This window comes from Equus przewalskii, chromosome X, assembly GCF_037783145.1.
Source record: "Equus przewalskii isolate Varuska chromosome X, EquPr2, whole genome shotgun sequence".
In the NCBI taxonomy this organism is placed as follows: domain Eukaryota; kingdom Metazoa; phylum Chordata; class Mammalia; order Perissodactyla; family Equidae; genus Equus; species Equus przewalskii.
This window is the reverse complement of record NC_091863.1, coordinates 90,961,954-90,979,061: the sequence shown is the minus strand read 5'-3', so window position 1 is coordinate 90,979,061 and position 17,108 is coordinate 90,961,954. Positions and strand designations below refer to the sequence as shown.

At 35.8% G+C, this 17,108-nt stretch overlaps 1 long non-coding RNA gene across 8 annotated transcripts in view; it reads right to left on the bottom strand.

Moving 5' to 3' along the window:
• The window catches only part of LOC139081163 (uncharacterized), a 186,189-nt gene that overhangs the window by 56,540 nt on the left and 112,541 nt on the right, over positions 1-17,108 (bottom strand). For 2 of the 8 annotated variants that reach the window (XR_011536246.1, XR_011536243.1), the window contains one exon: positions 8,105-12,616. The exons of the other annotated variants lie outside the window; for them this stretch is intronic. This is a non-coding gene — a long non-coding RNA (uncharacterized lncRNA). Of the gene's footprint in view, positions 1-8,104; positions 12,617-17,108 lie in introns of those variants that run through there. 8 annotated transcript variants of the gene reach the window in all.

Here is a 17,108-nt window from a genome sequence, read left to right as displayed (position 1 = left end):
TGATCATGGGTCCCAAATGAGTAGGCAAGCAAGTAAACAAAGAAATAAAAAATTCATCAGGAGAGCAAAAGAGACTGGAAATTATTTGTGGGGTGGCAGCAAAAGGAGAGAAGCCAGTAGTACAAATGAGTAAGGATAAGGAAGGAAATATTATTGTGGCCAGAGAGTAGTGATGGCTGGTCCTTAAAATTGACTTACTGAAGAAACAGTTAAACAGGCTAAATAAAGAAGATGTTGGGGAGCAATTTGCTGGAAATGGAATTGCTACAGATACCCCGTGAAAGATAAACTGCTGCAAGACACAATGAAAGAAGACATGTGATGATAAACTAAAAATCTATTAAAACAGTTTTACCTTTTTCTGCAACAACACAGATTGCCTCCGGAAAGACTGAGGCTCTATCACCAGCACTACATCAAATCAGAGAGCAGAGACAAGCAGTTACCGGTTCTTGGATTGTGTACTGCTTTTCCTTACGATCCATTTATCAGTTTGAGTGCACACTGCCGTCATGCTTACCCTTCCAATTGCTACCACAGTCATAAAACTGTTGCTGTACAGTACATTTCAACTGTCTTTCACATCCCCGAAGTGTACACTGGCAACTTAAATAGAAAAGATTTAATTTGGGTAAACCCAACTAGAATAACACCCTGATTACAAACAACGCCAATATACTTTTACTGACCATGGCAGAAACAAAGGCGTGAAGATATAGTAATAAAAACATTCAATTGCAAAATTGGGCATGCAGAATGGGAGCTTGAAACCAAAGATAAAGACAAAGCCCAGTTATATAAATCTAGACGTTATAAAGTCTGACTCAGAATGGCAGCAGTTGTAAGATTTGCTTGATACAATGAAAGGGACATGGATACACCAAATTACCTACAGGGGTTATGTCTGGAGAGTGGAGAGGGGAGGAAGAGAAAGAGACTTTTACTTTAACTCTTTTCATTTTTGAAATGTTTAGATTTTTAATGCCAGGTATGTATAATTTCTGAAATTTTTTTAAAACTGAAAAAAGAAAAAGAGGAAGGGAAGGAGGAAGGGAAGAAGAAATTTACCACCTGTGTGACCTTGGGTACTATATTTAACCTATATGAGTATTGCTTTATTCAGTTATAAAATGGAAATATTAAAAACTTTGTTGCCTGTTTGTTCAGTTAATAAGTATTTATTGAGTTTATTGTCTTAGCTGCTGTGAGTTGGCAATAATTAGTGTTGTTATAAGGAATTGGAAGAAATGATTCAAATAATGTGTCTGGCACAGAGAAAGTATTCAATAGATGTCATTATTTTCCTTCCATTTTTCTAGTATAAAGTTAGAATTGGTCTCAGAATTTGAGGCAAGTTAAAGCAGTCTTAGCTGTGGGGATTGGTGAATGAGGAAGCAGAACACTGGGAAGATTCTGCGTGAAATCAGTCTAACTCCATGTTGCCTGGAGGAGCGAACTCCTGAGAAGCCTGAAGAGTCCCAGAGTTCTTGTATCTACTCAAGTGAGTCCATTCTTGCACCAGTAAGATTGGGCTGCAAGCCTGAAGCCTTCTTTTCACCCCTAAGAACTTGCCTTTTGGAATAGATTAATCTTTATTTTGGTCCATCAAAAACTGCACCCTACAGGGGCTGGCCCCGTGGCTGAGTGGTTAAGTTTGTGTGCTCCACTGCAGGCGGCCCAGTGTTTCGTTGGTTCGAATCCTGGGCGCGGAGATGGCACTGCTCATCAAACCACGCTGAGGCAGCGTCCCACATGCCACAACTAGAAGGACCCACAAGGAAGAGTATACAACTATGTACTGGGGGGCTTTGGGGAGAAAAAGGGAAAAAAAATTAAAAAAAAAACTGCACCCTACAGGTAAATGTATATATAGTCTCTCTTTATTTTAAAGACTGGCACCTGAACTAACATCTGTTGTCAATCTCTTTTTTCTTCTTCTCCCCAAGATCCCCAGTACATACCTGTATGCTCTAGTCATGAGTGCCTCTGGTTGTGCTATGTGGGATGCCTCCTCAGCATGGCCTGATGAGCGGTGCCATGTCCGCGCACAGGATCCAAACCAGCGAGATCCTGGGCCACCGAATTGGAGCGTGGGAACTTAACCACTCAGCCACGGGTCGGTTCCTGTATGGTTTCTTCAAGTATCTCACTTACTTGTTGGATGAAGGCTCTCCAAGTCTCGGCTGTTCATGTCTAATTTTAAAGATTAAGTGATAGTAAAAAGCTAAAAGATAATATTAAAGAATAAAAATATCTCTAAAAATTGAATGCTGGTGATGGAAAAAAACCTGATTTTTCTTCAAGGTTGATCTCCTGCAGAATGTCTTTACGGAGGAAGGGGGTGGGGTGCTGAGGGGAGTCAACTCACTATCTATCAATCACCTCATTAAATAAGGTTATTGTGAGGAATCAAATGAAATGATTTGGGTAATGTGTCTGGCGGCGAGTAACTATGGCACACTGATTATTGTTAAGCTGCCAGATTCAGTCAGTTAAATCTGGTCTCCTCATCAGATACTTTATGATTCTGTAATAAAAGACCATTAAAAGCCATTTTTTGCAATCTTCTAGAAGCATCTACTCATGACTGCATTTTGAAAAAAAAGGATCAGCCCAATCACTTAGACACATTACAATGAGACCCAATTATCCTGTTTTTCAGGGCATTGGAGAGGACAAAACTCTGAGCTAGAAATCCTTACATATAGGGACAATATAATATGAGGATTAGATTTGAGCTTTAAATAAATATAGTTGAGGGAAATTTTTAAATAAAAATGCTATGAGAGAGTCAAAGTCTTAGAGAGAAATTAGGTTTCCTCACTATGGAAGAGTCCACATTTTACTAATGCTGTTCTCCCGGAATTAGAATACCTTGATTTCTGATTCATGAATTCTGACTCTGCCATAGATTACATTAACTAGTCATACAATCTTGAACAACTCACGGACTTCTGTTTTTCACTTGTAAAATGAGGATACTGCCAGCTGACTTGCCTAACCCATGGGGATATGATAAAGTTTAAATAAGTAATATATGTAAATGCATTTGAAAGAGTGTAAAGTATGATATAAATGTAAAGTGGTATTCTTTAATTTCCTTCTATCTATTTAATTAAAGCCTTTTTTACAATTCTTTGCACACGCCCTTTAGCCCTTCTCTAAACAGTCAAAAGAGTAGTTTTCAAACATTTGTATTTATTTCTAATCAATGGCACTCTGTATTCAAGTGCAATAATGAGAAGACTAAGGAAATCCAAAATGTAATACAGATAAAAGAAGAGGTGCTTCATTAAAACTGGAATATGAGCTCTGCTGGCTAAGCCCAACCATCCTCCCCCATGCCTCCTCACCCACTATATGGGGATCCCGGAGGCAAGCCCAACAAACACAACCAAAAAATTACTAATCGAATGATTATAAAATGATTGCTGGGGCCGGCCCCATGGCCAAGTGGTTAAATTCGCACGTTCCATTTCAGCAGCCCAGGTTTTACTGGTTCGGATCCTGGGTATGGACCTAGCACCGCTCATCAGGCCATGCTGAGGCAGCATCCCACATAGCACAGCCAGAAGGACCACAAGTAGAATATACAACTACATACTGGAGGGCTTTGGGGAGAAGAAGAAGAAGAAGGAAAAATGATTGCTACCTGATTTAGTCCCAAATTACTAAAAATATTCGTGCAAATTATACTTACTGCTTAGTTTGTCAGCTTTACAAACGTGGGCACCATGTTTTCTAATTATTCTAATTATCTACAATGCCAGGCAAATTGACAGGCAGCCCAAGAACCATGCTTCATCAAATCTTAGATGCTATCCGTTTTAAGATGCACATGATTTTACGTTCCATGAAGGAAGAAAAAAGTTCCACCCTGACCATCTTTTGATAGTTTCTCACCATGAAATATTATTTTGTAACCCACAGATTAGCAGAATTGAAAAACATCCATAATAACCATTTTTGGCAAGGGTGTGAGAAAACAGATTCTCTCAGATACAGCTGGTAGGAGTGGAAATTATTATAAGTTTATTGAAAATCAGCCTTATTAGTTCATTTATTCACCGAATGTCTGCTATTGTATAACAACGAAGAAAATAGAAAAAGGCCCTGGCCCCAGTAGAGCTTACATTCTTATGAGACAAAATAAACAAATTAAGAAATGAATGCATATTGTGGCAGGTACTGATAAATATTATGACAAAAAGATTAAACAGGTAAGAGGGAAAAGAGTGGCAGGGAGTTCTATCTTAGGTTAGTAGGAGAGGTCCTCTCTCGACAGGTAACAGTTAAGCAGAAAATTGAATGAAGAAAACTAAGGTAACTGCAAGAGCAAAGGGGGCATTCAAGGGATGACAAGGAGCTCAGAGTGTTTGGAACGAAAACTATGGATTTCCTAAGTGTATTGGGAAGCCATTGGAAGGTTTTTGAATAGGGCATCGGCATAGTCTTGTTTGCATTTTTAAAGGATCACTTATTTTATGGTGTGCGGAGCGCATACTAGAGGGGCAAGAATGAGAGCACTTAGGAACCAGTTGCAGTAGTTAAGTTGAGATACGATGATGTCTTAGACTAGGATGACTGAGGCAGAGATGCGAGAGGTTGTCAAATTTAGGATATATTTTGAAGGTAGAAATGAATGAATTTGCGGATGGATTAGATGTGGATTGCGGGAGAAAGAGAAGAATCAAGGATATTTCTCAGTTTTGGGGTTAAGCAACTGAGGGGGGATAATAAATGAAGAGCAGACTTATGAGTGGAGTCAGAATAAATATATTGGCTTGAGCTATCCTAATGGATAGTCAGGAATTCAGGGAAAGGTCGGGACTAGAGATATAAATTTGGAAGTCATGGGACTAGCTGAGGTCCTGTAGAAAGCTATTGTAGATAAAGAAGAGCTCCAAGGACTGAGCTTGGGACTGTCCAACATTTGGAGGTTGGGAAGGAGAAGAGTATCCAGCAAAGGAGATAGTAGTAGCCAATGCATTAAAAGGAAAAACAAGAGAATAACAGTGTCCCCAAAGCCAAGGAAACAGTTTTGCAAGAAAAATAGTCAATTATATATGCAAAGTCTCAACATTGTTTTTATCCATTGACCATCCCCTAGCAATTTATCCTGCAGAAATATTCATGCATCTGTACAAGGATGTCACTGTAAGAGTGTTCATTAGACTGTTGTTTAGAGTAGTGCAATTGTAAATTACCAAAAAGGTTAACAACACAGAATTATTTTTAAAATAATTAGTATTCCTCCATACAATGACAAAATAAAGTGAAAGTTAAAAATCAAAAGAATGATCTTTTATGTATTACCTTGAAAGGATATCCAAGATTAAAAAACAAATAAAAATACATGTGTTGCATTCATATCAAACCAGTATCTATAGCACAATACCATTTTGAAAAATAAGCTATAGTCTATGTGAGTTTACATGTGTAGAAAAAAATCTTAAAGAATTTGCACCAAATTAACAGTGATTTTCTTTGAGTGATTTTTACTTCTTTAAATTTTCTACATTGTCTGAAGCTATTTCCATTTTAAGAAATAAATTCATATGCTCTATTGAGCCTTCATGAATTGTACTCAAAGTGAAAAGTCAACATCCTTCCTTGATGCAACTCACAGATGTCACTTTTCACCCCTCTAAGAATTTGCGTCTAAGTCTAAAAGCAATGCATACATTATGCTCTTTCCCTGTCCATACACCTACTGGAAAAATTCAAATTACTGTATATTGAACTGTATGAAATTCTGACATTCAACCACTTTTAGCCTATAAAAAGAGCAATTTAGGAGGCCAGCCCGGTGATGCAGCAGTTAAGTTCACGTGTTCCGCTTTGGAGGCCCGGGTTTCGGCGGTTTGGATCCTGGGTACCGCTTGTCAAGCCATGCTGTACCAGGTGTCCCACATATAAAGTAGAGGAAGGTGGGCACGGATGTCGGCTCAGGGCCAGTCTTCCTCAGCAAAAAAGAGGAGGATTGGCAGCAAATGTTAGCTCAGGGCTAATCTTTTTCAAAAAAAGGAAAAAAAGAGCAATTTCATGTAGTTCAACCAATTATTTGAAGTCTGACCTAATACTATGATTCAAGATCTGGGAGACTCTAACTCTCTAATAGATCATTCATAAATGCTGATTCTTTCTCTCTGCCCGCCATCCTTAAAGGCTCCACCTCCACCTGGAGAGGGAACAGTGGTGTGATGAAAAGAACTCTAGACTGAGAATGAAGCAGACAATTTTTGTTTTTTCTGTTTTTTGTTTTGTTTTGTTTTGTTTTGTTTTGTTTTGAGGAAGATTAGCCCTGAGCTAACATCTGCTGCCAATCCTCCTCTTTTTGCTGAGGAAGGCTGGCCCTGAACTAACATCCGTGCCCACCTTCCTCTACTTTATATGTGAGACGCCTACCACAGCATGGCTTTCCAAGTGGTGCCATGTCTGCACCTGAGACACGAACCGGCGAACCCTGGGCTGCCAAAGCAGAATGTGTGCACTTAACCACTGCACCACTGGGCCAGCCCCAAGGAGACAATCTTTTAAAAAGCTTTATTGAGGCTTAATTAAGGTAAAACAAACTGTGCATAATTAAAGTGTAACATTTGATTAGTTTTGACATATGTATACCACTATGAAAACACACCACAATCAAGATAACAAACATTTCAATCATCCTAAAGAGATTACTCATGCACCTCGCCATTCCCTTTCACCTTCATTGCAAGGCAACTACTGACCTACTTTCTGTCACTAGATTTGTTTGCATTTTTAGAATTTATATAAATGGAATCATACAGTCTATACTCTTTGATGCCTAGCTTATCTCAGTCACCACAATTATTTTGCATCCATTCATGTTGTTTTGAGTATCAGTATTCAAAACTTTCAAAAATCAATAGGTCATTGGTCTTTATTGTTCATCATTTACATCAGGACGGACTCACAGATATTTATTTTATACTTTGGGTTATAATCTGACACTATTTTATTTTTTTGTTGCTTAAATTGTTCCAGCATTGGCCACTGGAACATCTTTCAGTTGGATCCTGTGTCCCTTTGACATATTCCCATCATTGAGGGTGCTTTTTCAGTTTGTTGTTTGCATCCTTCCTTGTTTTCTGGTAATACAAAATGTTCCGGGCTAATTTTGTAAATTTTCTTCCCTGACCCTACAATCAGCCATTTCTCCAAGAGCCTTGGTTCTTTTCACTGAACAATAGTATTAGTAACAAGATATGGGCATAGAGTGTACTAATTTTTTTTTTGCATATTGTTCAATTTTTCAGCCACAATTTTTGAAAAGACTATTTTTTTTACATTTAATTACCTTTGGAACATTGTCAAATTTCCATTTTCCAAAGGAGGGAAATTCTGACACATGCTACCACATGGATAAATCCTGAGGACATTATGCTAAGTGAAAGATGCCAGTCACAAAAACCCAAATACTGTATGATTCCACTTATACATGGAGAGTAGTCAAGTTCATAGAAACAGAAAGGAGAAGGGTGATTTGCAGAGGCTGGAGTAAGGGGAAAATTGGGAATTGTTGTTTAATGAGTACAGAGTTTCAGCTTTGCAAGACACAACGATGTGAATATACTTAACACTACTGAGCTGTATACTTAGATATGGTTAAGATGGTAACTTTTATGTTATGCCTTTTTTACCACAATAAAAATATTTGTTAAAAACATGAAATACTAAATAAGTAAAGTAAACACAATGACACAATTGTCCCACATTTGTGTGGATGTATTTCTGTACTCTAGATTCTGTACCAATAATCTGTGTGTCTATCCTTTCACCATTACCACCATGTCTTGATTACTGTAGCTTTATAATAAGTCTTGAAATCAGCTAGTGTGAGTCCTCCAACTCTTTTTTTCTTTTTTAAAGTTGTTTTGGCTATTTTAGTTCCTTGGCATTTCCACATACTATTTTTTATTGAGGTAACATTGGTTTATAATATTCTATAAATTTCTGGCGTACATCATTATATTTTGACTTGTGTGTAGACTACATCGTGTTTGTCACCCAAAGTCTAGTTGCCAACCATCACCATCTGTATGTGCCATTTACCTCTTTTACCCTCCCCGAACCCCCTTCCCCTTTGGTAACCACCAATCTGTTCTTCATATCTATGTGTTTGTTTGTTTATATGGTATTTGTCTTTCTTTGCCTGACTTATTTCACTTAGCATAATACCTTCAGAGTCTATCCATGTTGTTTCAAATGGCAAGATTTCATCTTTTTTATGGCTGGATAGTATTCCATTAGATAGATAGATAGATAGATAGATAGATAGATAGATAGATAGATAGATAATGTCACATCTTCTTTATCCATTCATCCATAACTGTGCATTTATGTTGTTTCCAAGTCTTGGCTGTTGTGAATAATGCTGCAGAGAACATAAGGGTGCAGATATCTTTTCGAATTAATGTTTTCACATTTTTTTGTATAAATATCTAGAAGTAGAATAGCTGAATCATGTGGTAGTTTTATTTTTAATTTTTTGAGGAACCTCTATACTGTTTTCCATAGTAGCTGCACCAGTTTACATTCCTACCAGCAGTGCATGAAGGCTCCCTTTACACCACATCCTCTCCAACACCTGTTATTTCTTGTCTTTTTAACAATAGCCATTCTGATAGGTGGGAGGCAATATCTTATTGTGGTTTTGATTTGTATTTCCCTAATAATTAATGATGTTGAACATCTTTTCATTCGCCTGTTGGTCATTTGTATATCTTCTTTGGAATAATGTCTGTTCAGATCCTCTGCCCATTTTTTGATCAGGTTGTTTGTTTTTCTGTTTTTGAGTTGTATGACTTCTTTATATATTTTGGATATTATATGCCTTATCAGATATATGATTTGCAAATGTCTTCTCCCAATTGGTAGTTTGGCTTTTCATTTTGTTGATGGTTTCCTTTGCTGTGCAGAAGCTTTTTAGTATGATGTCGTCCCGTTTGTTTATTTTTTTTTCTTTTGTTTCCCTTGCCTGAGGATACAAATTCAAAAAGATACTGCTAAGATCAATGTCAAAGAGCATACTGCCTATGTTTTATTCTAGGAATTTTATGCTTTAAGGTCTTACATTCAAGTCTTTAATCTATTTTGGGTTAATTTTTGTGTATGGTGTAAGATAATGGTCTACTTTCATTCCACATATATTTTTGAACCAGCTTTTCTATATCTACAAATATCCTGCTATGATTTTGATTGTGATTTAATTGAATCTATACAAAAATTTGGAGAGAAGTGAAATTTAACAATGTTGAGTCTTTTTATCAGTGTTTAGTAATTTTCAGCCAACAGATATGCATATTTTTAAAATTTATGCCTAAGTACTTCATGTTGCATATACTATTGTAGATAGCATGGATTTTTAAACTTTATTTTAAAATTGTTCATTGTCAGCATTTGAAAATATAATTGATTTTTGTATATTAGCTTTGTATCATACATTGCTAATCTCATTTATTAGTTCTATGAGCTATTTTTTCAGATATCTTGGGGTTTTCTATTTAGAAGATCATGACATCTGTGAATAAAGAGTGATTTGTTTTTTCTTTCCCAATTTGTATGCATTTTATTTTGTTTTTTTCTTGCCTCATTTCACTCAAGAGGACCTCAAGTATTAAGTTGAATAAGAGAGGTGAAAGTGGACATCTTTCCCTGATTCCAGATCTTAGGTAAACCGTCTTCAATCTTTCACCATTAAGTATATTGTTACCCGAGGGATTTTATTTTGTTTTGTTTTTCGATGTTTGTTTTTGTAAATTCTCTTTACCAAGTTGAGTAAGTTCCCTCCAATTCCTTGTTTTGGGATTTTTTTGAAATATGAATTGATGTTAAACTTTGTCAAGTTTTTTTTCTTACATCTTTTGATATGATCATATAATTTTTCTTCTTTAATCTGTTATTATGATGAATTACATTGATTGATTTCTAGTGATGAACTATCCTTACATTTCTGATATAAACCCCATTTGGTCCTGGTGTATATATTTTCATATATTATTGATTTTTATTTGCTAATATTTTGTTCAGGGTTTTGCATCTAGGTTCATGATGGATATTGGCTTCTAGTTTTCTTTTCTTTAATGTCTATCTGATTTTGATATCAGAGTGATGTTTACCTCTTTTTTCTGGAAGATGTTGTATAGATTTAGTAGTATTCCTTTCTTAAATATTTGATAGGATTCTCCAGTGGAGTCATCTGGACTGGGGTCTTCTTTCTGGAAGTTTACTTAACTATGAATTCAAATTCCTTAATAGATGTAAGACTATCTAGTTATTTATTTCTTCTTGAGTCAGCTCTGGTAGTTTGTTTCTTTCAAGAATCAATCTAATTTATCTAAGTTTTTAGATATATAGGCATACAATTGTCATTGGTATTCCATTATTATCTTTTTATATCTGTAGGTTCTGTACTGATATCGCCCCTTTCATTCCTGACGTTGGTGATTTGTGTCTTCACTCTTTCTAATCTTTGTTAGTATTGCTAGAGATTTATCAATTTTACTGAAAATTTTAAAGATGCAGCTTTTGGTTTCATTGATTTTCTCAATTGTTTTTCTGCTTTTCTTACCTTTTTCTTTCTTTGAATTTAATTTGCTCATTTTTACTAATTTCTTAAGGTGGGTGCTTAGACTCTTATTTTGAAACTTTTTTCTTTCCTAAAAGATGCATTTTAGTGCTACACACTTCCCTTGAAGGACTGCATTAGCTGAATCTCACAAATGTTGCAATTTAAATTTAATTCAATTCCCTTTGAGCTTTCCCCTTTTATGCATCAGTTATTTAGTAATCTTTTTCAAATATTTGAAGACTTTCCAGATATCTTATATCTCTGTTATTAATTTTCTAATTTAATTTCATTATGGTTAGCAAACATATTTTGTATGATTTCAATTCTTTTACAGTTTTAAGTTTTGTTTTATGGCCCAGAATATGTTCCACGTGCACTTAATAAGAAGATAAATTCAAGTCGGTGATCGTGTTCTTTAGGTCTTCTATATCCATATTCATCTATTTTCAAATTTTTCTATCAATTGCTGAAATACCTTTTTGAAGTCATCATATACAGTTGTGGATTTGTCCATTTCCTCTTTTTGTTCTTTTACGTTTTGTCACGTATATTTTGAATAGCTGTTGTTAGCTGCATATACATTTAGAATTGTTATGTCTTCTTGGTGAACGGATTCTTTTATAATTATGTAATTCCCTTTTTACTTTATCCCTGGTAATACTCCCTGACCTGAAATTTACTTTATCTGATATTAATACAGCCAGTACAGTATTCTTTTGATTAGTATTTTCATGGTATGCCTTTTTCCATAATTTTACTTTTTACCTATATATGTCTTTATATTTAAAGTGCATTTCTTATAGACAGCATATAATTGGGTCTTGTTTCTATTTTTCAATTTCTGTCTTTTAATTGCTGTTTTTAGATTATTTACATTCAATGTAACTGTTGGCGTGATTTGATTAGGATACGACAGTATTTGTTTCTGCTTGTCCTCTCTGTTTTGGTTCTTATTTTACCCTTTGTCTGCTTTCTGTTGGATTAGTTGAGTACTGTTTTTTACTATTCTATTTCAATCTGTATATTGGCTATTTTGCTATTTTTCTTTAAATTATATTTTTAATAATTGCTCTAAGCATTATACTATATACACCTAATCTTTCATAATCTATTTAGAGTCGGTATTTTACGAGATTAAGCAAAATATAAAAGTCATATAGCCATATAGGTTTCTTTACACTTTCATGTTATATTTCTCATAAGTATAACATGCGCTTACATTAGAAACTCCACTAGACAATATTACATCTTTGACTTCAATAGTAACACATATTTTAAAGAACTTAGGAGAAAAATAGTCTTTATATTTGCCCATATATTTACCACCGCTGATGCTCTTCCTTCATTCTTGAGGATTCCAGTTTCCCTCTGATATAATTTTCCTTCATCCAGAAGAAATTTCCTTAGCATTTCTTGTAGAACATGTCCGCTGTTGACAGATTCTCTTAGTTTTCCTTTTTCTGAGAATGTTTTTATTTCATCTTTTGTCATGAAGCATATTTTCACTGGATATAGAATTTGGGATTCACAGTTCTTTGTTTTCAGCACTTAGGATGTTGCCCGACTGTCTTCTGGCCTTCGTGGTTTCTGATGAGAAATCCACAGATATCCGAATCATTGTTCACATATATATAAATGTATGATGTTTTCCTTGGCTACTTTAAAGATTTTAAAATTTATCTTTGGTTTTAATTACTTTTATTATGATATGACTGGGCATGGTTTTCTCTGAGTTATTCTGTGGGTTCACTGAGCTTTTTGAATCTATAAATTTATGTGTCATCAAATGTAGGACATTTTCAGCTAATATTCCTTGAAATATTTCTTCTGCATCAATCTCTTTCTTCTCTCCTTTTGGAACCCTAATGACACGAATATTAGACTTCTTGATATTGTCTAACAAGTTCCTGAAGCTCTGTTCATTGTTCCGTCCTCCAACTTTCTTTGTCTTGGTTTTCCTCAGATTGGATAATATTTATTGACCTATTTTCTTTTCTTTCCAGTTTTATTGAGATATAACTGGTAAAAAAAAAAATGCATGTATTTAAGGTGAGTACGTGATAGCTTGATAACATATACATTGTGAAATGATTACCACAATCAAGCTAATTAACATATCCATCACATCATATACTAGTGACTTTTTTTTTTCTGGTGTAATGAGAACACTTAAGCTCTACTCTGTTAGCAAATTTCAAGCATATAATACAGTATTATTAACGATAGTCACCCTGCTGTACAATAGATCCCCAGAACTTATTCATCTCATGACTGAAAGATTGTACCTTCTGATCAACCTCTCTCCATTTTCCCCACCCCTCAGCCCCTGGTAATTACCATTCTACTCTCTGGTTCTAAAAGTTTGACCTTTTTAGATTCCACGCATAAGTGAGATTTGTTGTATTGACCTATTTTCTAGTTACTGGCTCTGTCCTCAGTCATCGCTAGTCTACTATTGAGCCTATCTGGTAAATTTTACATTTCTAACGTTGCATTTTTCACTTTTAAACTTTCAATTTTTAAAAACTGTTTTCTATTTATCCATTCATTTCTATTGTTTTTTCCTTAACCTCATGGGTCATAGGTATAATTGCTGTTTTAAAGAATCTGATAATCCCAACATCTGGGTTTTCTCAGGGTTGCACCTGTTGATTGTCTTCTCCCTTGAAGATCGGTCATATTTTCCTGGCTCTTAATATGTACAGTTTAGATTGTCTCTCAGACATTTTGACTATGATATTGTTTAGACTCTGGGTCATGGGACTTCTGGGTCTTTTGGAAAATTTTGATGCTTTTGTTTTAACAGGTAATCATTCTGTTAGATTTAGACTATAAATTCTGTCTTGCCTTACATGGGTATCAGTTCAAATCTTAGTTTAGAATGTGGAATAGCCATACAATGGAACACTTTTCATCCTCAAAAAAGAGCTAAATACTCATATATGCTACAATATAGATGGACTTCAAAAACATGCTAAGTGAAATAAGCCAGATGCAAAAGACCACATATTGTATGATTCTATTCATATGAAATGTCCAGAAAATGCAAATCTACAAAAAGTAGATTCGTGGTTTCCAGGGGCTAGGGGTGAGAACAAAGATTAACTATAAACAGAAACTGATCTTATTGGGCTGATGGAAATGGTCAAAACTGAACTGCAGTGATGGTTGCACAACTCAATCCCTTTCCTAAAAATCATTGAATTACAAACTTAAAACAGGTGAATTTTATAGTATATAAAGGATACCTCAATAAAATTGCTAAAATATTAAATCTTATTTTGTTTCTGTAAGAATTTGCTCTGCTTATCTGTCCCATGCAGGCATTACGCAGGATTAATCTGAAACTTGTGTGGATGATTCTAATCTCACTTCAGTTCTCAAAGCCTTTGCTCTGCTCATTAGGGTTTGTCCCATGTGCACATAGCTCAGGGGTTCAGCTGAGACTTGTGCAGAAATAGGGAACCCCTTCTCCAGCTTTCTTCCCTGTGTAATTCCTCCCACACTATCCAGCTTTGTGGTGCTTTTTTCCCTTGTTCTCCTGGCCAGGAAACTGATGAACTTTCCATCAGTTTTAGCCTCCAACACCACCACACCACTATGTGACTGGGACCCACTGTAAGCGCAAAGCAGCACAAGGGAAAAAAATGGGAAACTCACCCCCATGCAGGTCACTTGTCCAAGTTTTGACTCCTTTCCATAATCTTACTGCTTTTGTTAACTTGTTAGAGTCCTGAAGTAACGGTTTCCGTATTTTTCCATATTTTTCAGTTGTAATCAGCCAGGAGGATGGGCTGCAGTCATCTTTCATAGCCATAATGGAACTACAGCTATGACAGATCTTGTTTTTAGGTTTTGAATCCTAGCTCTGCCACTCACCAGCTGTATGAAATTGGGTAAATCACTTAACTTCTCTATTTTATTTTGTCTATAAACTGAAAGCCAGTTTTTAGTCAAAAAGTGATAGAAAAATGGGCAAGAGCAGGTGTCTTAAAGATAATCGCATTATCACTGGCTACCAGAGAGGATAGACTCCTCTTGTCTAGTATTTCTTTGGTTCCTGGGAAGTAATACTCATTCTACTGTATCAGAATTATTTGTTTAACTGTCTATCTTCTTTACTAGAGTAGAAGTTCTATGAAATCAGGAACTGTATTTTCCTCATTTATGGCTATGTCTCCAGAATGCTTTCCACAAAATAGGCATGTACTATTCATTCAATCAATAAAGATCCCTATGGACAGTTAGTCCACTCAGCACCCTACATTTATAATTCTTAAACCTCTAACTCCTGTGACATTCACCTCCACTTCGCGTCATCCACCACTCACTAGCATGGAAGCCTTCCAGACCTTGCCACCCCCCAGAACTGCTCTACATCACAAATCCTGAACTCCAATATCTCACTCTCTGATCTCAATTCCTTATGCTTTTAGCAACCACTCACCCTTCCATCTTCACTCTCACTGTCCATACTCTTGACTTTATAGCCACTTGTTCTTATTCTCCCAGTCATTTGGTAGAAAGCTTGTAGCCACTTTGAGGCTGTAAAACATCCTTGGAGAAATTTCTCAAGTTGCTGCTCTCTGTTTCCTTTGGACTCCATTCATCAATCAACGTGGATTCAATAACATATCTCTATAGTTATTTTATGTATTAGGAACATAAACCTACATAAATTGTAGATAATTCATCTCTTAGCTTGAAGATCTAAAATGCTCAATGTGCTACATAAAGTGCCAAGCTCTGAAAAGCTGTGTTAGGTTATTGTTACACGACAAAACTACATTTCCTCAAAAACTGATTCTCATTATGGAAGATCTCTTATACTATATATACTCTATATATTTATTTATACATTGAAATGATTTCTATTTTCATGAAAAACATAATCTAGTAACAATATAAACTTTTTGCTTTTAAAAAAAACGTATAGGAGCCAGCCTAGTGGCCTAGTGGTTAAGTTTGGCACTCCGCTTCAGTGGCCTGGGGTTCACAGGTTTGGATCCTGGGCGTGGACCTGCACACCACTCATCAAGCCATGCTGTGGCAGCATCTCATATACAAAAAATAGGGGAAGACTGGCACTATGTTAGCTCAGTGACAATCTTCCTCAAGCAAAAGAGGAAGATTGGCACAGATGTTAGCTCAGGGCCAATCTTCCTCACCAAAAAAAAAGGTGGGGATATGGTAGGGAGAAGATGTTATTGAATAAGTAATTTTCATTCAGTCATTGGGAACAAACGTCTTTAAGAAACTAGACAAATCAGTATAGTCTGTCTTTTAATTCTGGGTATATGTTTGGAGAATAAATTCCTCATCAGTCTCTTATGGTTCTTTAATTTCATTAACCTAGGGCACTGGTAGATTTGCAAGTGATTTATATTACTTGGTATAAATTTACATGTCCTTCTACTTTCATGTTTTAATAAAATAAAAGCATGTTTTACATGCTTTTTTTTTTAATAGCCAAGTCTCTGTGCTTCAGAGTAGAAATTCTCTATGATGACTTTGAATCATGAATTATAATTAATGATAAATTCCCCTTTTAGGGAGGTGGTTCCCTGAGATCTAGGGAGGTGAATGAAGGAGAGAGAAAGAATGAGGAAAGGTACCTACTTCTGCTTATTGGTAAAGCAAATGCAGACCCTGTTTTACCTAAGTTTCAATCTACACCTCAACTAAAAACTCTCTCTTTAATTTCTCTTTCCCTCATCATCCTTAGCCTGCTAGAAAATACTGAATCTTGTTTATTCTAGCCCTAGATCCATTTGGTTTCTCAGGGAATAGATCACGAGCATCATCTATCCAAGACAGAAGCTACATATATTTAACATATACTTAAGCACCCCAAAAGGCATCAGTTGATGATTACTAAGATATCACATACTCAGAATTCACATCATATACACACTGCCACACTACCAACTTAGGCTGAAGTATATGATCTAAAAAGCATAATTGGGGTCAGTTCGGTGGTGCAGTGGTTAAGTTTGCATGTTCTGCTTCGGCAGGCCAGAGTTCACTGGTTTGGATCCCGGGTGCAGACCTACACACCACTTGTCAAACAAAATGTGAGCAGACAGAGATAATATAATCTAATCCCTCATTATTTTACAGATGGGGAAATTTAGCACCTGAGAGGTTACTTGACATGCCCAAGGTCACAGAGCTATATCATTGTTTTAAACTGTATACTCATTCTCTGACAGTAAAACATTTCATACCGTTATCTACGCTTTGCTAACCATTGCCATTGAAGTCACACAATGATGCATTTTCGTCTCCCATCCTCATTTTATAAAATATAAAAATAATCACAAATATTTGTTCATTGTCAGAACACCTGGTCTGTTGCTTTAGATAATAACCATGAAATTGCCTCCATTTGATGTTTTGCTTTTCATAGCTTCAAAATGCAATTTCATTAAATATCCTTGATTCAGTTTTTCAGCAAGCATTTGAAACTATGTTCTTGAGGCTAGAGGCCAAGGGTGATATGGGAAGGGTG